This window comes from Lacerta agilis, chromosome 8 (assembly GCF_009819535.1).
Source record: "Lacerta agilis isolate rLacAgi1 chromosome 8, rLacAgi1.pri, whole genome shotgun sequence".
NCBI lineage: Eukaryota > Metazoa > Chordata > Lepidosauria > Squamata > Lacertidae > Lacerta > Lacerta agilis.
In genome coordinates, this window is record NC_046319.1 from 37067752 (window position 1) to 37089092 (window position 21341).

Here is a 21341-nt window from a genome sequence, read left to right on the forward strand (position 1 = left end):
TTTGCTTCTGTAGTTAATTTGAAGGCTCTTTCATATTCCAAGGCTTCCAGTTTGACCTCCAAAGCACCTAGAAAGAGGTAATGACACAATACAAACGTTAAAGCAAGATTTTATGGGTGGCCACTGCATTGCACTGCTGCTATTTGCTGACATTGAGCTTTGTTTTTTCGTGCCAAAGCCCTAATAATATATAATCCGATGATTTAAAAGATAAGACCAATATATGTACATGCATTTAGCTCTCATTTCTTGTATTTATTTTTAGTTAAGACAGAGCATTAATTTCAGAAGAGCTATTTTTGATAGATTGGTGATTGCTTATTTCGGAATTTGATACGTGAATTGTTATGGGATTTCAACTGAAAAAATGTCCTTCCCACTGTGTCACAACAGTGCTATTTATTCAGCCTGAGTTCCCCCCCACTCTGGAGTTATTATACATCTGAGTATTGGCTGTAGTCCTAAAACATACTTTTAAGGCAGGCAACAGTGGTCTGTAAATATGGTTGTGTAATTTAAAGATTTTGTTCTGCTTGGGTTTCTGCTGTGGCATAGTACAAATGTCCTATATCTGTATATAGTATTGGGTAGCTGATTCTATTGATCTACTATAATTGCCCTAGCCCTCTGTCTCTGAGTGGCAGGGGTCTGGATCACTTCCCAGGCAAAGTTTCTCCTACAGGGCCTTTCTATTAATGTACAAAAGGACAACTTTTACATACCTTTCATCTTCTTGATCTGCCCCCTCTCTGCATCGGTGTCCTTATGACACTGTGTACTGTTTTGGGACTATGAGTGAGTACTGTGACTGGGTGTCATCTTGACACTGGCACAAGGCCAACCGTGGCCTCTGACCACTTGGGCAACAGAGCAGCTCAACACATGATCAGATGCTTAAGAGTATTTATTTTTGTGTAGAGTAGTCAGTCTAGCAACTTGTTGGCATATCTAGTATTCTGTTGCCATATCTCCTTACCAACCTGGTTTAGTATGACTTTTTATTTGCTCTGCAAAGAAAAGCAGGGTGTAGCTTTAAACATATAAACTTTTTTTTTTTAACTTCACACTTGTCAAGCTGGAGCCAAAAAATCACACAAAGAAACACATAATTTGTTGTCTATTGCTCTGGCATGGCAGTTTTAACAATGTTGGAAGCAAGTGTGCATGTTATTGTGTATCAGTTGTGCTCACTGTTACATTGGGCAGATAATGAGCTTGCTGACCAGTCAGTGTTTAGAATCCGCATGATGGGGTGAGCGCCCGTTGCTCTGTCCTAGCTCCTGCCATCCTAGCAGTTCAAAAGCATACCAACATGAGTAGAAAAATAGATGCTGCTGCAGTGGGAATGTAAATGGCGTTTCCGTGTGCTCTGGCACTCCTCTTGGTGTCCCGTTGTGCCACAAGTGGTTTACTCATGGTAGCCACATGACCTGGAAAGCTGTCTGTAGACAAACGTCGGATCCCACGGCCTGAAGCGAATGAGGGTTCTGGAGACTAGTACTTGGGAAAAAGCTGGTGGTGCAAATCTGTAACATGCATTGTATGATGTGTATGCTGTTCTTTTAAGAGTGTACTATACTACAGAACTCCTCTAAACACCTTATATTTACTCATTCAATTATTTGCATCAAATTGTGCTTCATATATTTAGATATTGAAGGTACCTATCTAATCTCTGCTCCCCAGTCAAGTACTGGTATATTGAAGTAACTATGTTTAAACATTAAGCTTCGTGGAAAATTCTGGTGCTATCCAGTGAACAGCTTTATAAACAAGGTAGTTTCATGTGGAATACAGTACAAGCTATGGTTTTGGGTTTTTTTTGGCCTAAATCTTTCTATAAGCTATTTATGGTAACATACAAGGGGGAAAAACAACTTTACCCAGATGTAAGTACTGTAGCTGGAAAAATCCCAGCTAGTTAAGATTCTACAAATTGCATGTCCATTTTTGTTGTGGAAGTTCTGAACCAATGTTTGCAATGATTAATGAGCTGGAGTAGGGCTAATAAAATGAAGCTTAATCCAGATAATGTGAAGGTACTGTTTGTTGATGGTTGTTTTCTGACCAGAAAACTGGTGTTCAGCCTGTTCTGGATAGGATTATGCTTTTCCCTTAAGGATCATGTTTGCATTCTTAAGGGTCCGGTACATGCACCATTCACCAATGTAGACAGGTTTGCCAGCTGTGGTCTGTCTTGGATGGAGAATGTGGATGCAGCATCCATCATCTAGTAACATACTGTTTAGACTACAGTAATGTGTTGTGCATGGGAATCCCCTTTGAAAACTATTCAGAAAAATCAGTCAGTGAGAAGTACTGAAACTAGATTGCTGACTGGCCCTGGGTATTATTACTAGTTTTAAAGCAGCCACACTGATTCTCAGGCCATTTCTGGACATGAATCAAAATGATGGCATTTATATTTTTAAATTCTGTGGTTTTAGGACTCAGTGTAGCTTACAGATTATGCTCTCACACAAAAATGTCTCAATGTTTAGATTCTTTTGTGAGCCCTTCTGCCTTTGGAGGTGAAGTCCAATATAAAATGTCTATGGTGGTGATTACCTCTGGTTTTACTCTGTTTTAATGTGAATTTAGTTGTTTTTGAAAATATTTTTATGAGTTTTATGAGTTTTATTTGGTTCAATTTTTTAATAAATTGCTCTGGGAGAATTTTGAAATTTAAGAGCAGGGTAAATATAAACAAATAATTAGAAACTGTTATGCTCACATTTACCTGTTGCTGATCTCAGCAAAATGGTTGATGAGTAGTTTGAATAAATTACCTTACTATAGGTTTCTGCCTGCCTGACTTGTCAGTGTAATTGACATACCTGGTCTTACTGTTGTTGTTATTTTTTCTTTGTGGAATTCTTGAGTATTTAAACAGGCACTAACTTCCCTGTAAGGATGAGGCATTCAAAGTGCAAGTCCTTAAACAATGAAAAGAATATCTTGTTATAGCCAATTCCAGAATTCTAAGTATCTTAATATACAATTCAAAGCCATATGTTCTCATAGGAAGCAGATTACAAACCTATCCACCAGCCATTGTCTACAGAAGTGAAAACTGCAGTCTTAGAATATCCAAATACCAAATTTTAAATTGCCTTTTTTTAAAAAAAGCAACAACTTGGTGTATTGCAGGTGTAAATGGTTTTATTTTCTTTATTTTTGTTACTTTAAGGGTGTTTGCACCAAATGGAGGCAAACAACTGTGGTAAATACGCCTTGACAATTATTGTAGTTAATTATTATTTTTCACTGACATTGTACATTGGGGCATTTCATCAAAAGCTGCACTGCAAATGTTCCTGCATTTTGCATGTATTGTCATGGAGTGTAATTTTCGCTTAACTGTAGTTTGCTTTTATATATTTCCCCCCTGGTTGTCATGGAAACTCAGTCCAGTGTTGCACTGGCTGCTAACAAGTGCTAGGTTACGTTGCCTTTTATAATGGAGCTGTGTTAGTCATGCTGCAGTTTTTCAGCGATGGAACCCCATTTGGAGATGTACTTCATAAAATTATAACATGATTGCAGCATTTTGAGCATCTTTCAGAATGTAAATATTGGATATTTTATGAAGTTTCTTTTGTTACAAGAGTTGGGTGACTAAACTGGCTGTTGGAATCTTCGCAGCATCTTTTGATGATAGGGTTTGAAATCTTCTATATTATATTTATGATATCAAATAGCGTGATTAGTAGTATTTTCTTCCTGTGTCATGGAGCCCTGTTGGAAGATGTTAATTTGTGAAATACAGGAAAGATTTTGCATTCATGTGTTTTATAATATACCTTTAAAAACGATACCTTAAAAAGTACTCAAGGTAAATTAATAATTGCTTTATCTAGTGGATCATAGTTTCATCCTTAAAAGCACTACCTTTTGTTCTTACGTGGAGAATGTGTTACCATGTTGATGGTTTAGGTATTTCTGTTAGAGGGGAAATTCATTCTTCCTTGTGTTCATATAACTTTCCTTAGTTTTTTGTTAAAAAAAACCCTGTCAAACTTGGAATATATTTAACTTTAGGGCTATTGAGGTGTGTGGTTTTTTTTTTAGCAATTGAGTTCTTATGCAAAATAAATCAAACTGAAAACTGCATGTTCTTTTAGAGTGACAGAACAGATCTTGTCTTTGCTTGCTAGTACAGAAGGGCAAATCATGGTCCACAGTACTAAATCAAAGCACAAAATACAGGCAGGCAAATTGTTCTGCATGATGGGCCACTTTGCAGAATGTGGGTTGCTTCATATTGTGAATCTCCATATGTTGTTGTTGTTGTTGTTGTAATAATTTTCATTGTTGTGGCAGTTGCTAGACCATTAGTAATGGGTGAGGCCTGTAGATGGTTTTCAGCCTTTCAGCTAGCCTAAGAAAGATCAAGAGCCCTAGTAATTTAATACCTTTGGTACTCAATATTGAATTAGTTCTTGAGGATATTTTATAGGCTGAGAAAATAAGATATTGAAAAATAGCACAAATATTGCACAAATCTGTTAATAAAAACTTCCTTCATGTATTCAAGTATGTCTGCTTAGTCATGTGAGCTGGAAACTTTTTTTAAAAAAGCAAAGATTTCAAGGATTTTTCATGAAGCTGTGGGCTGTACAAATATCTCAGCATGTGGTTTGTGGGCCTTATATTGCTTGCTGATGGAGCACAGTCTGTTCTAATTTAACATTTTCTTGTAGCCTTAGACATGATCTAAGATGAGCAAAGGATGGCTTGTGTAATTCTCCAGAACTATAAATGTACACAATAGAAGAAAGCTATGTATAGAAAAAAGCAGTTCAATCCTGCCTAAATCATGTGAACCTGGACTCTAAAATCTCCTTTCAGGTTATGCTCAGTGGTAAGATTTGCCCTTTGCAAGTTCCATCTCAGCTAATTGCTAAGGAATTTTTCAAAGTGCATTGCATAGTTTTTAGGAAAGAACAAATATATTATGTAGCTTAGGTGTGTGCGGTAATAACAAACTAAAACAAGTTGTGTTTGTCTTTAATTTTGAGCATCTGTTTTGTTTCCATTTTTTATATTAAAAGGAAAGAGGATGGTATTTAGGATTGGGATAGTATAAATTTTAAAGAAAATCATTGCATGAATAGCTCTCTTCTTGATTGTCATGTGCTTCATGTTATTGTGTAGACTTCCAAAATCATGTTACTTTTCTTCCTGAAAAATAGTATGAACAGATATTGGTAGGATCCAGCAAGTATCTTCTGTGTATCCAAGTATTTCCACATGCATTCATTGGCAATACTCTGGATCCCCCCCCCCCATTTGAATGTGGCTGATTCATTGGGTTGGAAGCTGTTACAAAACATTTCCCTAAATTTCTGGTGTGCTTATTTGACTGTATGCAGGCTGCAGTGAAAAAGGGGAGGCCTCTGTAGTGCAAAAATGGGTAGAAGCATGGAGCATTATTTTCGCAGCTCTTTGCATCTTGCACATTAGCAGTAAGCCTCAATTGTGGAAATGTGTGTGGGGGGACACACAAGGAAGTCAGAAGTCTGAGTTTCATTCTGAAGGGACTGTGTTCATGAAGAAGCCTGTTCATGTGTGGAGCTCAACATGAAATGTATGAGTGTAAGGCTGAATTAACTGTACCTTAGATACCGACTACTGTAGGATCTGGGGAAGTAAGTATTATCTGCATTTTTGAAGGCAGAGCCTTTAACATTGGGTTGGCTAAATGTGACCTTCTAGATGTTGCTGGGGGGAAACCCCCCATCATCACTGACTTCACCATCCTAGCTGGGGCTAATGGAGATGGGAGTCTGACAACACCTGGAGGGCCACAGGTTCCCTACCTCCAGTTTAACTGATGGTTAAAACAAGCCAAATATAAATGGGTTTTTGCAGCTTTTTTGTGTAAAGAAATAAGATTATTATTTATTTATAGCATTTTATACTGCTCATTAGCAATTGGATTTTAGGTCAATGTACAGTTTTTAAACCATAAAATACACAAATACTGCATAAACGTAGAATCAAAGATAATGTAAAACAACAGTAGTGCCCAAGGTTTAAAAAGGGCTCTGACATGTTTGCTTGTCTGAGTCCTTTTTAGACATTGGGCACTGCTGAAAAGCTTTATAAAAGAACAGCCTCACAAAATAGAAAGGGTAAAAAACATGCAACACAGGCACCAGTTGAGGGCATTCCACAACCAGGACACCTCCACTGAAAATGCTTTACCCAAAACAACTGCTTACCCCACCTCATTTGATAGGGGCATTAATGTATTGGTGTCCAGTATTGTGAACCAAGGATACCCATGTAAAACCAAAACAAGTGGCTGTTGTAAAGTGATATATCTCTTATTAGTCTAAATATATCATTTGCTAAAGTGATACCTTATGTACCACTGAGGTAGATTAAATGCTATCTTAATTTGTATTGCATTGTCAGGGTCAGCTCAGCAGAGATACACCAAGCAAATGTTGATTTTTACTAGCTGGCTTTAGGTCAGGGGTCCCCAAACTAAGGCCCGGGGGCTGGATGAGACCCAATCGCGTTCTAAATGCGGCCCGCGGATGGTCTGGGAATCAGCGTTTTTTACATGAGTATAATGTGTGCTTTTATTTAAAGTGCATCTCTGGGTTATTTGTGGGCCCTGCCTGGTGTTTTTACATGAGTAGAATGTGCTTTTATTTAAAATGCATCTCTGGGTTATTTGTGGGGCATAGGAATTCGTTTATATATTTTTTTCAAAATATATTCCAGCCCCCCACAAGGTCTGAGGGACAGTGGACCAGCCCATAGCTGAAAAAGTTTGCTGACCCCTGTTTTAGGTGAATAACTGCTAGCTTCTAAGTATTAGACTTATAGGCTTGTAGGGATCTGAAGAGCTGAAAGGGGTAGACAATACATACAGGTATATTGTCAAAAACATTCTCTGAGCTCCTTAAATCAGGATTGATACTCTTTAGGTACAGTACTTGGCTTCTTTCAGTTTTCTCTTTACATGCATATATCAACATGAATAAATGTAAGTATGCTTACCCATAAAGTTCAGAGGCAGCCTTTTGAGCTTGACCAAAGATAATCCAGTGTGCAGAAGCTGGATGGAGGGTGGGGGAAGCAAGTTCCAGTTTTCAGGAATTTTTTTTTGAGCAGGCTAGAATTGTATCAAACAAATACTACTTTCCATGCATGTTTTCAATCTTTTTGGGATTGACACATTGTGGTCCAGCCTGCCTTCTAGTAATTTAATGAAAAATGTCTCATTTATCAGATAGAGAAGAGAAGTTACCTGTAGTATCTTAGACAAACCTAATAATTGAATAATTTTAGTTTAAATTGGTGGTGGCTAACTGGCAGATGTTTATGAGCTACAATTCTTATCACCCGCAGAATCTATGGTTAATTGTCAGGGATGATAGGATTATATTCCTGTGGAAGGGAGATTAAAAATGAACAACAAAGGTGGGCTCTGTAACATATTTACAAAGTTTGAAAGACAAATACCCACCGTCTATCACCTAGGCGTTTCCGTGCGCTGCTCTGGTTTGCCAGAAGCGGCTTCGTCATGCTGGCCACATGACCCAGAAGCTGTCTGTGGACAAACGCAGGCTCCCTCGGCCTACAGAGCAAGATGAGCGCGCAACCCCAGAGTCGTCTGCGACTGGACCTAATGTCAGGGGTACCTTTACCTTTACCTTTATCACCTAGGTTGTTTTTTTTAAAGATCTTGTTGCCCTTTCTACATGTTTTGTTTATTTTAGATACTTGTTTGGACTGTTTATATTTGTTTATACTGAGATTAATCAAATAAACTAATCCTTGATGTCAGCTGGTGGTTTTTTTGTTTCTGTTTTGATTTTTAAAAGATTATTATTATTATTTAGCAGACAACTTTCTTTTAGAATTATAGGAGTTATAGTGCAACAATGTCTAGAGGGCACCAGGTTTGCAACCCCTACATTTAATGGCATGCTTCTCAGTAACAGTTGCATGCCCGTCTGTTCTGTAAACCCTCCCTCCTATCCAGGTTACCCCACTCAGGATTTTTTTTTAAAGCTCCCAGTAGTTCTTTTTAGCTGAATACAACTCCTGTATTAGAGTAACTGACTATTCAGTTGGTCAGCAGGCTGAAATGAATCATCTTGAGGGACCTGGTTTTGGTTAGAATTTTGCTAAAACAACCACAAAACACTGTTTACACCTGACAAGAACTCGTTTCTAATAAAAGGAAATTACATGCAATTTCATATACAGTATAGGTTTGTTTTAGGTTTCCAGACAAAAATGGAGGTAAAGTCCTATTTACAGTGTACTATAAATCTAGCACATTTATGTGCTGCAAATGTGGCTGGAATAGTTCAATATATACAAGTGAAACTCGAAAAATTAGAATATCGTGGAAAAGTCCATTTATGTAAGCAATTGTTTTCATTAGCTACTGAAGTTTAATATATGAGATAGACTCATGACATGCAAAGCGAGATATGTCAAGCCTTTATTTGTTATAATTGTTATGATTATGGTGTACAGCTGATGAAAACCCCAAAGTTGAAATTGTTAATTTGGGGTTCTCTTCAGCTGTATGTCATAATCATCACAATTACAGTATAACAAATAAAGGCTTGACATAATCTCGCTTTGCATGTCATGAATCTATCTCATATATTAGTTTCACCTTTTAATTTGAATTAATGAAAGAAATGAACCTTTCCACGATATTCTAATTTTTCGAGTTTCACCTGTACCATCAACTGTGGTGTTGGTGACATCTCGCTTTCTGTTAGCTTCTGTTATACTAGAAGTAGGGATTGGCACGAGGGTTTCAAATGGCTGGGGCATTAATTTTTCAGTAGCATGAGCCTATTTACTTAGGATTCCCTAATCATTTAATGCTAATAGTATATAAAGGACTGTGCCAGTACAAGAAAAGCTGTCAGCCTGTTTGAAACCAAAACCCAGAAGTCACAGATTGATATGTATTATAATGAGTGAAATAAGTATTTGATCCCTTTGCGAAAGATGACTTATTACTTGGTGGCAAAACCCTTGTCGGCAATTACAGTGGTACCTCGGGTTACATACGCTTCAGGTTACATACTACGCTAACCGAGAAATAACTTTGCTTCAGGATAAGAACAGAAATCATGCTTTGGCAGCGCAGCGACAGCGGGAGGTCCCATTAGCTAAAGTGGTGCTTCAGGTTAAGAACAGTTTCAGGTTAAGAACGGACCTCCGGAATGAATTAAGTACGTAACCTGAGGTACCACTGTACAGAGGTCAGTCGTTTCTGGTAGGTGGCAACCAGGTTTGCACACATCTCAGGAGGTATTTTGTCCCACTCCTCTTTGCAGATGCTCTCCAAGTCAGTAAGATTTCGAGGCTGATATGTAGCTACTCAAACCTTCAGCTCCCTCCACAGATTTTCAGTGGGATTAAGGTCTGGAGACTGGCTAGGCCACTCCAGGACCTTAATGTGCTTCTTCTTGAGCCACTCCTTTGTTGCCTTGGCCATGTGTTTTCGGTCATTGTCATGCTGGAATCTTCGACCCATTTTCAATGCCCTGGCTGAGGGAAGGAGGTGCTCACCCAAGATTTGATGATACATGGTCCCGTCCATCGTCCCTTTACCAGAAAAAACACCCCCAAAGGATAATATGTCCCCCTCCATGTTTGACAGTGGGGATGGTGTTCTTGGAGTCATAGGCAGCATTCCTCCTCCAAACACGGTGAGTTGAGTTGATGCCAAAGAGCTCAATTTTGGTCTCATCTGACCACAACACTTTCACCCAGTTCTCCTCTGGGTCATTCAGATGTGCATTGGCAAACTGCAGATGGGCTTGTACATGTGCTGTCTTGAGCAAGGGGACCTTGCGGGCTCTGCAATATCTCAGTCTTTCACGGCATAGTGTGTTACCAACTGTTTTCATGGTGACTATGGTCCCAGCTGCCCTGAGATCATTGACAAGTTCCCCCTGTGTAGTTCTGGGCTGCTTCATCACTGTTCTCCTGATCATTGCAACTCCACGAGATGAGATCTTGCATGGAGCCCCAGACCGAGGGAGGTTGACAGTTATTTTGTGTTTCTTCCATTTGCGAATTATTGCACCAACTGTTGTCGCCTTCTCACCAAGCTGCTTGGCAATAGTCTTGTAGCCCAGTCCAGCCTTGTGCAGGTCTACAATCTTGTCCCTGACATCCTTGGACAGCTCTTTGGTCTTGGTCATGGTGGCTACTTTGGAATCTGCTGGATTGATTGCTTCTGTCAACAGGTATCTTTTGTACAGGTACTGTAACGAGCTGGGATTACAGGTAAGACCTCTCCCTTACAGCAGGTGCTTCTAATCTCAGTTTGTTACATACAGTGAAGATACCAGGTAGCCTGACATCTGGCTGGCTGATAGGGGATCAAATACTTATTTCACTCATTATAATGCACATCAATCTCTGATTTTTGTCCTCCCGGTTTCTGGGGTTTTTCCTGTTGTTGTTCTGTCTCTCACAGCTGCAAAAGCCTACCATTAAAATTATGGACTGGTCATTTCTTTGTCAGAGGGCAAATGGGCAAATTTAGCAGGGGATCAAATACTTTCCCCCCTCACTGTATGCTAGGCTGAGAGGTAGTGACTGGGCCAAGGTCACCCAGTAAGCTTCATGGCTGAATGGGAATTCAAACACTGGTCTCTCAGTTCCCAATCCAATCCTCTAACTACTGTAGTATAGTGACTGGAGTGTTGAACCTGAACTGGAAAATGAGGATTAAAATTCTTCAACGATGAAGCATTGTAAATTGCTTAAGGCCATATTTCTGTCTAAATTGCTTAGCAGGATTGTGAGGTTAAAATGGGATAACCTTTTGAACTTATTGGAGGCAGGGCAAGATACAAATATGATAATCAAGGATTCAGGATACTAATTTCTACATCATCATCATCATCATTACCACCACCTTTATTTATTTATTTATTTATTTATTTTATTACCACCACCACCCCACCCATCCGTCTGGGTTTCCCCAGCCACTCTTGGCGGCTTACAGCATATAAATTTTGCAAGCTTCTACAGTCTTTCCCATAATAGGCCCAATAAAATGTATCACTTTACTTGCTTTGTTTCTTCTTTGTATTACATGCAGCTTCCATTCTGTTTAGAATTGCAAAAGATCCCTATGGCAGAAATAGAAGTGTAACATGAGAGAGGCATTATGCTTTCTCTCTCTCTTTTTTAAAGTGCTCTCTTGAAAACTAATCAGTCCTCCATTGCTTTTCATTTCAACACTCCCTCCCCATCTGTTCTTTACTTTTACCTAGTTCTCTGGAAGTCCATGTACCACCTGCCTCCTAAATTTGCCCTTCTTTTCCAGTTACTTGTCTCCAGACTATATGCTGCTTTTTCATGTTGTTCCTCATTTCTGATGTTCATGGTTATGTGTCTAAGACTGCTGGTCTGGCTTCACTCTTCTAGCTGACATAGGTTATATGCACATAAATATTCAAATGTGTTTTCAGGTCATTGTATTAAACTAAAGCCAGTTCTGGCTCTCCATTGCTTAGGAGCATCATGTTAACAGAGCAGGAAATCCTTTGGGTTTTTCTCAGTACAGAAGCCTTGGTACTGCCATAAAAGGAGGGGTGGTTTATTTTTTTTTTGCATATGAAGGGTTCCGTTCCAAAGAAGGAATAGTCAGCCTTGCCTTCATGATTAAATATGTAGCTTATATTTATGTACATGAAATCTTAAGTAGCAATGCATACATTTCACATTTTAGTTCAGTCCCTGGAGTTCTTATGACTTAATTTTAGGAAACATAGGTGGTTGATTAAGCTGGGATACTAGTATTAAAGACTGCTCACCATCTGCTTCAGCATTTTTGAACATGTCAGAGGTTCTCTCCAAATGGAATGTTCTGTACTTGGCTAGGCCTCCTGCTGTCTGGATTGGTTTGTCATGCATTGTAGCACACTGGTTCATTTTCCTAGTTCAGTTCTGGCTTTTATTGTTACACCTGAAGTCATTTTTATATGTCTATATAGAGGTATCGCTATAAAGCAGGCCTGTTCAACAGGTTGATCGTGATCTACTGGTCGATCACGGGCTTTCCCTGGTTGATCCTGGTCAATTGTCCCCCCCCCAAAAAACCCCCCAAAACAAAAACCCCTCAACAACTATGTTCTTCCCCCTTAAAAAAGTTCAACAACTTTGGTCAAGCCTCCCTCAAAAAAAGCTCAACAATTCTGGTCAGTCCAATGGGTAGATCACTACCAGTTTATTCATAGTGGGAGTAGATCGCAGTCTCTTGGAAGTTGGACACCCTTGCTATAAAATATTGCTATATATTCAGGTATTGTAGTGCAGTTTTTTTTAATCCACAATTAAAAGACAGCTCATCCTTTACAAGACCAAAGAGCGTTTCTGGCCTGCCTGGTATGGAGAAAGTATAATGCTCTCCTTTTGAATGAGTTTGTGGCTTACCCATATAACCAGTACTCTGCAAAGTGCTCTACAATTTATATTTTCACAATGAAACTGTAATGCTAGTTTGTAATTGAGGCTAATTTTTTAAAGGCCATTGTTCAATGACCACTCAGATACATATCTCTGAAGCCCTAGCCTAACACTCCTATTACTCAGTACCCCACAACCTCCAAAAGAGGTTTATGCATATTACCCAGGTGGTCCTCTGTTATAGGGCCAGGCATGCTAAACTTCAGCTGTAGAACTGCATCATGCATCTGGCTACAGTTTGATGACGATTATTGCATTACTTTGCTCAAATTTAAATTGCCTTGCCGCCTTTTGTTTTTCTTCTAGAGATTGGTGATTTTTATTGTAGTTGCCTAGTGCTATCTTTTATAGGTTAGCCTTGACTTCTTTTACTTAAGAACAGCTGGCTTCACTGCAATTATGAGTCACAGTTTGCTTGTTCTGGAATGATAATAGCTAGCACCAGATATCTTACTCTTATGGTAGTGTTAGCTATAAAAAAATATGAAGGTGATACTTAAAAAGGAAGGGTATATTTTATTGGTGAATATTAGCTTCTGCTAATGTTTATGTAAATGCTAGCATGGGATAGGTATATGATACAATTGCCAGTAAATTTCACAAGCTCTTGCCTGTATGGTACTTACAGCATATTGTTATTACTTTTGTATTTAAACCAGGACAAGAAGTAAATAGTTTGATTTTAAAGTAGTTTTTTTCTGAGGGAGCAAACATGTGCTACTCTCTTTGTGAATGTATTCTTTCTATTCTCTTGTCTTGAAAAAAAATTCAGTTTCTAAGAGTAACCAGAATGATTAGTAAATAAGTTATGTAATTATGTGAATCCCAGGTTATCTTGATCAATTAGGTCTCTATAAGTGTAAATGCAAATTCAATGGCTAAGATTCCACCCCTCCCCGAAACCTACTGAAGACCAGATAACTTTTCTTCTCATTTTCTTCTGGCTTTCTGAAAAGATTTTGTCAAATTTTATTTCAATATTTTCTTTGTATGTGACTCTGAAAGTAGATTATTTTTTAAGAGGGCTGAAAGGAAAATCCCAGTTGCACAAGTAGGACATCACAGTGCTATCACCCAGTGGACTGTTGAAGCAGCAAAGCACATTGGGAATAGAATTCAACAAGATGTTTTTATGAGGTGTAGTAATTTTAGAATGCTTTTTTCCGCTGAAGCTTGCATTGTGAGTCTTTATATTTATGTAAGATAACTTTTGTCTTTCAGAATACAGAGCTGCTTTGGAGACATCTCTTTGTTGGATTTTATCCATGTCCTGCTAACCACTACTTTCAGCTATGGAATCGGTAACTATTTTATTGCTCCCCCCCAAGCACCCCCCCTTTCAGTGGAATAGCTTTTGTAATAGCGAATACAAAAACAAAATATGACTATGAATCATGATAGTGATTTTTCATTTATTATTCTTAAAATGTAAATATTTAGTAGGTTTTGATAGAGTAGCTGTGTTAGAATCGGTTTTGTAGTGCAGGTAAAATGTATTCAGCTTATTAAGAAACTAGTTTTAGTTGCAGTGCAATGTATAGCAACATCACAAATAAGGCCTGAGGGTGAACTTTCCTGCAGTACCTGACAAAGGTTTTGTGGGGAAATTATGAATACAGGGTATGACTTTCATTTTATCATCACCAAAACGCATATTGGGTAAGTTATCATCTCAGGGAAACTTTCTGATTTAGATGCTTGGATAAAGCAGCTCTGTGACATTTTTCTCTGCAAAGACACTGTTCAATCAGCAGCCAAGGACTTATAAACTACCATAAAACCTGCCTTGCAATTAGGCACTTGGCTGGTTACCTGTGGCAAGCAACAACTATAAGCTGACAATTCTATTACAGTGCATGCAAGTTCTCCACAAATGCACTTGCATGCAATACAAGGGAAGAAGGGGAAATGATTGGAATCACTATTCTTAGAAGTAAAATTTGTAGAACATTTTCAGTGTGATTAAACAAGGTTTATATAACAGTGGTGACCAAGCAAAAAGAGTAGTCCAGTTGTGTGCCATACTACAAGACCTGCCTCCTGTGTCCACTCATACAGCATTCCCTCTCATTCAGATTGAATCTGTCAAAGCTTATACCCACACTCCATGGTCTTACCCTACTTATGGAGGATGGAGAGAAATGTCAGCTATTTGGCTAAATTGGGGATTGTTTTCTTATTGTAGGTGAGAAGTTTCATACTGAATAATGTTTTCTCTTAAGGACTATTTCTAGGGTTGTTTTTTTACTAAAAAGAGATAATTAGTGAATGTGATCTAGGATTTAATTTGACATTATCAGGGTGAAATGTAATCAGTTAACAAGAGTAATGTTTGAACTTGGTGATTAAGTTTCTAATTAAAAGAGGATTCATTAAAAGCAAGTCTGGACTTGGTTTGAGCTTTTAAAAATTCTGCACCTTCAAATGCACCCAAAATCTCTATAAGAGTGTGCTAAAAATTTGTGCTGCAGGTTTTTGTCACTGCTGACATCTTTCTGAAGCCTTTCGGTGGAGCACCTGTCTCAGCAATGACATTGAGATGCATCTTCTGATGTGGGTCTCATGTCAGTTAACAAAACATTGGAAAAGACTGGGATAAAAAGCTGTTTCCTTAGCTTTGATGAGGTATTAGCAACAGTAGCTTCTTGCCTTTTTTGTAATTAGTTTGATACAATGCACCCATGGTCAATTGCAGACTTCTGTGGAAGTCCCTTCTTCGAGAGTAATGAGAGAGGTAAAACCTGCTTCTTGGCAGATGGTGTAACTGAGTATCCTAGTAGTGCATACCAGTGTCCATCACCGCCATTTAGCACAGTCGGTGAGATGGGCCCTTTTAGGGCATTCCGTTATGAATTGTTGCTGACTTGCAGTTTTTTTATATTAGATTATGGTTTTTAATGTTGGTGTGTTTATTTTATAAGTATTAATCCTTTGGAGAGCAAATAAGAAAAATTGGTAGAATGTTGTTTTTGTGTGGAACAACTAACATATACACTTGGAATAGTAATTAAAACCTGAATTGTTTATATAGAATTCTTTAATATCTCACATTTTACACAAAAAAGGTTTCTGCTCACAAGAGACCTGAAGAGCAGAATATTGCTGCTGCAGAGCTCAAAGGTGTATTGACAATTTTATCACTTGTGTCATCACTATACCTGTGCATGTGCAGATAATTTTCCTTACTGCAGAGGGCCTTAATGAGATTGTCTTAAACGTGGTGATTGGAGCATAAATTTTAATTTGTCATGTTGAAATTAGGTGTGTATGCTTCCCTTCCAGTATTGAATACCCAATAAGTAACAGTGCTAATTTCCACCTGCCACTGATGTATGATAAGGGCTTATTTGCCCAGAGTGATGATTTTGTTGGTATACAGAAATTAAGAATGTTTTCAAATTCTTAGAAAGCTTACCGAGTACTTGCATATCCTTGAGTTGGGGCAAAGTACAAGACTGTCCAGTGAATTGGATGTGTGGTACCTACTTGATTTGCAGAATTCTTCATGGCCAAGCTATTGCAGAATCTGTGACCAATAATATGATGGTTGTGTGTTAGTGCTGGGATTTCTGTGAAATAATATGTTCTAATGAAGCTCGAGTTGTGGCAGTTTTATGTTCTTTGGTGACATCTATGCAGTTATTTCCATGCAGTATTAGTGTCTGAAGTGTATATAGGCTTCTCCTTAGCATTCTTTCTTGTAATAAAAATTGGGTCATGTGTAAATTAATGGAAAGTGGAATAATTAAAAAAATGCAGTGCAGCCAAGTCACTGTATGCCACACTAATGAATATGCTCTGTGTATGTATTATTTTCTTGTTGAAAAGCATTTAGGCTTCCAATGTTTATGTACTGTTGAGTTTCTTGAAGAAGCATGATAATACGGTTCCTTTCTGTAGCACAGAATTCTAGTGTAAGCTGGCAGCTAGTTAAACTCTCAATACTCACATTTTTCATTACAGAAATTGACAGATCAAGACTTCTGAGCAGGAGTGAGATTGTGATGGTGGTTTTGGAAGTAGTATTTCACAGAGTTCATAATGAATATGTAGGTGTTCAGGGAAGCTTTTAATATCTGAAGGACTATTGTATTTTAATCTTTTGTTGGAAGCTGCCCATCGTGGATGGGGAAACCCAGCCAGATGGGTGGGGTATAAATAATAATCTATTCTATCTATCTATCTATCTATCTATCTACCGTATATACGTGAGTATAAGCCGACTTTTTCAGCCCATTTTTTGGGCTGAAAAAGCCGCCCTCGGCTTATACTCAGGTGAAGCGGGCGGCTGCAAAGGGACAAGCGATCCCCCATCTGTGCCTGCTCTCTGATCCCTCCTCCTGTGCCTGCTCTGCGCGAGGATCGCCTCCTCCTCCTCCTCCCGTCCCTTCTCCCCGAAGGGGAACAGAGGTAGCGACGGGGCAGCGGGAGCAGGAGGAGGACAAGTATCGAGCAGGCGTGCGAGCCGGCTCAGCCCCAGAGAGCCTGTTGCTTTTGCCCCCATCCCATCTCCGCCATAGAAACTGCCCACCCTGAAACTACCCACCCCTGAAACCTTCCCAGAATCTGCTCCCTTAATTCCTCCCTGAATATGCCCCCTCCCCCTGAGCCCTCCCTGTAAAGAGACCTTTCTTTCCAAGGCTTCCCTCTTAACCCCTGCCCATCCCAGCTCTGCCCACTGTAGAAACTGCGCTGAGACTCTATGATCCTGTGCCTGCTCTACCCCTGCCCATCCCAGCTCTGCCCACTGTAGAAACTGCGCTGAGACTCTATGATCCTGTGCCTGCTCTACCCCTGCCCATCCCAGTTCTGCCCACTGTAGAAACTGCGCTGAGACTCTATGATCCTGTGCCTGCTCTGCGGAAGGCATCGGGGAGGGAAAAGTGGGGAGAAAGTGCTCCTCGATGCTTTCCCTCTCCGATGCCTTGCACAGAGCAGTCACTGCTCTGTGCGAGGATCGCCTCCTCCTCCTCCTCCCGTCCCTTCTCCCCGAAGGGGAACAGAGGTAGCGACGGGGCAGCGGGAGCAGGAGGAGGACGAGCAGGCGCGCGGCTCAGCCCCAGAGAGCCTGTTGCTTTTGCCCCCATCCCACCCCAGCTCAGTCCGCCATAGAAACTGCCCACCCTGAAACTATCAACCCCTGAAACCTTCCCAGAATCTGCTCCCTTAATTCCTCCCTGAATATGCCCCCTCCCCCTGAGCCCTCCCTGTAAAGAGACCCTTTCTTTCCAAGCCTTCCCTCTTAACCCCTTCCCCCATCCCAGCTCTGCCCACCCTAGAAACTACCCACCCTGAAACTTTCCCAGAATATGCCCCCTTGCCCTTGATGCCCTCCCTAAATATGCCCCAACCACCCCTGAAACATTCCCAGAATCAACCCCCTTCCCCCTTAATCCATTCCAGAATCTCCCCCCTTAATTCCTCCCTGAATATGCCCCTCCCCCTGAGCCCTCCCTGTAAAGAGACCCTTTCTTTCCAAGCCTTCCCTCTTAACCCCTGCCCATCCCAGCTCTGCCCACCCTAGAAACTGCCCCCATCCCAGCTCTGCCCACCCTAGAAACTGCCCACCCTGAAACTTTCCCAGAATATGCCCCCTTGCCTCTCATGCCCTCCCTAAATATGCCCCACCCACCCTGAAACCTTCCCAGAATCTGCCCCCTTCCCCCTTAATCCATTCCAGAATATTCCCCTTGCCCCCTGAAATGTACCCACAATATGCCCCCTTACCCCCTGAGCCCTCCCTGTAAGAGACCCTTTCTTTCCAAGCCTTTTATTGGTATTTATTTTTATTTTTGAAATTTACCAGTAGCTGCTGCATTTCCCACCCTCGGCTTATACTTAGGTCAATAAGTTTTCCCAGTTTTTTGTGGTCAAATTAGGTGCCTCGGCTTATATTTGCGTCGGCTTATACTCACGTATATACGGTATCTATCTATCGGATGAATATGGTGGGGCTGCTAAGCAGAATTGTTTTTCCAAGCTTGAATCTTGCCTTGTTCTGACCTTCCGAGAAGAACGCTATTGTGAAGCTGAGCTAGATAGTAAAAATGCAGTTTCAACACATGCTTTAAGAATTGAATTGTCTTCGGAAAAGTCACATTTTACAGTGAAGATAGAATTGCTTAGACAAAATGGGGCCAGATCTTGGTATTCATTTAACTCAGGTCTTTTCCATTAGTGGCACTTCAGCTTGGATGCATTCACATTTAAATATTTACTGATTCTTGATTGCATAGGGAAAGGATCTGTAAAATCAGGATCTGTCAGAACCTTAAGTTAGATTTTACTCTCCTTTCCTGAATACATTTTTAGATGTAGCATAAGGTAACAAAAATGTTTTGTTAATCCAAGTTTTAACGATGAGTGAATCTTTGCAACCTAATCACTTTTAACTGTTAATTCAACATCCTTGAAGAGGCCATTAAGTTCAATGTAGCCTTCATATTCTTTGAGCTTTGTCTTCCACTGGGCATAAGTGAGATTTACATGTTTAAATTTTATGTATTTTTGAGGTTTTCCTGTAATTGTATTTTTTGCAACTATATTTGTTAAGGACACTGCCAGAGAATGTATATGAGTGGCCTATCCAATGGTCAGAATCCACTTTTTACTTTAAATATTGTTACCAGAATATGTGAAACTTTCTTTTTCTAGTCTGTGGTAGTATAGCTTCTAATCTTTGCCAATGGGAAATACTTCTATTTATATACTCCTCAAAATATTTGAAAAACTATCTCAAAGTTGTGAAGCAAACTTGCTATAAGTTGCTTCAGTGGGTAGGACTTGAGCTAAAATTCAAATTCAAATAGGATTCAAATTGCAAGAAAAAGATTTAAGCTAAACATTAGGAAGTACAAGCTGATCAACAATGGAACAGATTGCCTTGGAAGCTGGTGTACTTACCTTCAGTAGAGGTTTTTCGGCAGAGGCTGGATGGCCTCCCCATCATGGAGGTTGTAGTAGTGGATTTTCAGCATTGGCAGGAGTAGGCGTTGATGACATTTGACGCCCCTTCCAACTTTCATTCTCTGCAATTTTTAAAATGAAGCTTTTAGGTATGTTTAGACATGGATGAACATTTGTAGCTGATAAAACATTCTGGAGATCCCAGAGAAGCTGTGGCCAGGTTGGGATTTGGTGTTGCCCCAGTGGACAATAGGCAACATTGTAAGCTTTAAGAAGGTTTAAAAAAGAATAAAGGAAGATGCTTCTCTTAGCTCAGCTTTACTCCTCCTTTATTCACTCTCCCCCCCCCCCCCCCCCCCCCGCTTCTCAGAAAGCAGTCATTTATTCCTGACGCCTGTTGTTCACCTTTCAGGCTGGTCATTTTCTTGTTTCTTTTACTACCTGTTGATTTCCCATCTGTGTTTAGTCTTATCTTTAGTTATTCTCTTCAGTGCTTCTTCCGCCTCTGTGGTGGTTTCGCTCATTTTTGCTGCCTTTTATGCCATTAGTTCCTTTTACAGTATTTGCAGTCCTTTTCCTTGGTAGAACATCTTTCCAAGGTAAAAGTGATTGCTTAAAAAAAATCTTATACATAGGATCTAGTCACTGTAAAAATAATAAGTATGGAGGAGTGTGTGTAAACTAAACAAAAACATACCAGTAAATACATTTTCGAAGGGGCAGAGGAACCAGAGACCAAATTGCAAACATGCGCTGGATTATGGAGAAAGCCAGAGAGTTCCAGAAAAACATCTACTTCTGCTTCATTGATTATGCAAAAGCATTTGACTGTGTCGACCACAGCAAACTATGGCAAGTTCTTAAAGAAATGGGAGTGCCGGATCACCTCATTTGCCTCCTGAGAAATCTCTATGTGGGACAAGAAGCTACAGTTAGAACTGGATATGGAACAACTGATTGGTTCAAAATTGGGAAAGGAGTACGACAAGGCTGTATATTGTCTCCCTGCTTATTTAACTTATATGCAGAATACATCATGCGAAAGGCTGGACTGGATGAATCCCCAACCGGAATTAAGATTGCCGGAAAAAATATCAACAACCTCAGATATGCTGATGATACTACCTTGATGGCAGAAAGTGAGGAAGAATTGAAGAACCTTTTAATGAGGGTGAAAGAAGAGAGCGCAAAATATGGTCTGAAGCTCAACATCAAAAAAACTAAGATCATGGCCACTGGTCCCATCACCTCCTGGCAAATAGAAGGGGAAGAAATGGAGGCAGTGAGAGATTTCACTTTCTTGGGTTCCATGATCACTGCAGATGGTGACAGCAGTCACGAAATCAGAAGACGCCTGCTTCTTGGGAGAAAAGCAATGACAAACCTAGACAGCATCTTAAAAAGCAAAGACATCACCTTGCCGACAAAGGTCCGTATAGTTAAAGCTATGGTTTTCCCAGTAGTAATGTACGGAAGTGAGAGCTGGACCATAAAGAAGGCTGATCGCCGTAGAATTGATGCTTTTGAATTATGGTGCTGGAGGAGACTCTTGAGAGTCCCGTGGACTGCAAGAAGATCAAACCTATCCATTCTCAAAGAAATCAGCCCTGAGTACTCACTAGAAGGACGGATCCTGAAGTTGAGGCTCCAGTACTTTGGCCACCTCATGAGAAGAGAAGAATCCCTAGAAAAGACCCTGATGTTGGGAAAGATGGAGGGCACAAGGAGAAGGGGACGACAGAGGATGAGATGGTTGGACAGTGTTCTTGAAGCTACTAACATGAGTTTGGCCAAACTGCGAGAGGCAGTGAAGGATAGGCGTGCCTGGCGTACTCTGGTCCATGGGGTCACGAAGAGTCGGACACGACTGAACGACTGAACAACAACAAAATACATTTACTATTCTTATCTAAGGATAGTGCACCTGGCATATGCGGTATGACATAGCAGTTGTA

At 40.0% G+C, this 21341-nt stretch overlaps 1 protein-coding gene across 5 annotated transcripts in view; it reads left to right on the plus strand.

Moving 5' to 3' along the window:
• The window catches only part of ANKRD11 (ankyrin repeat domain 11), a 197595-nt gene that overhangs the window by 9379 nt on the left and 166875 nt on the right, over positions 1-21341 (plus strand). For all 5 annotated transcript variants that reach the window (XM_033156962.1, XM_033156964.1, XM_033156963.1 and 2 more), the window contains exon 2: positions 13702-13781. The gene's annotated coding sequence lies outside the window, so the exon portion shown is untranslated. The remainder of the gene's footprint in view (positions 1-13701; positions 13782-21341) is intronic.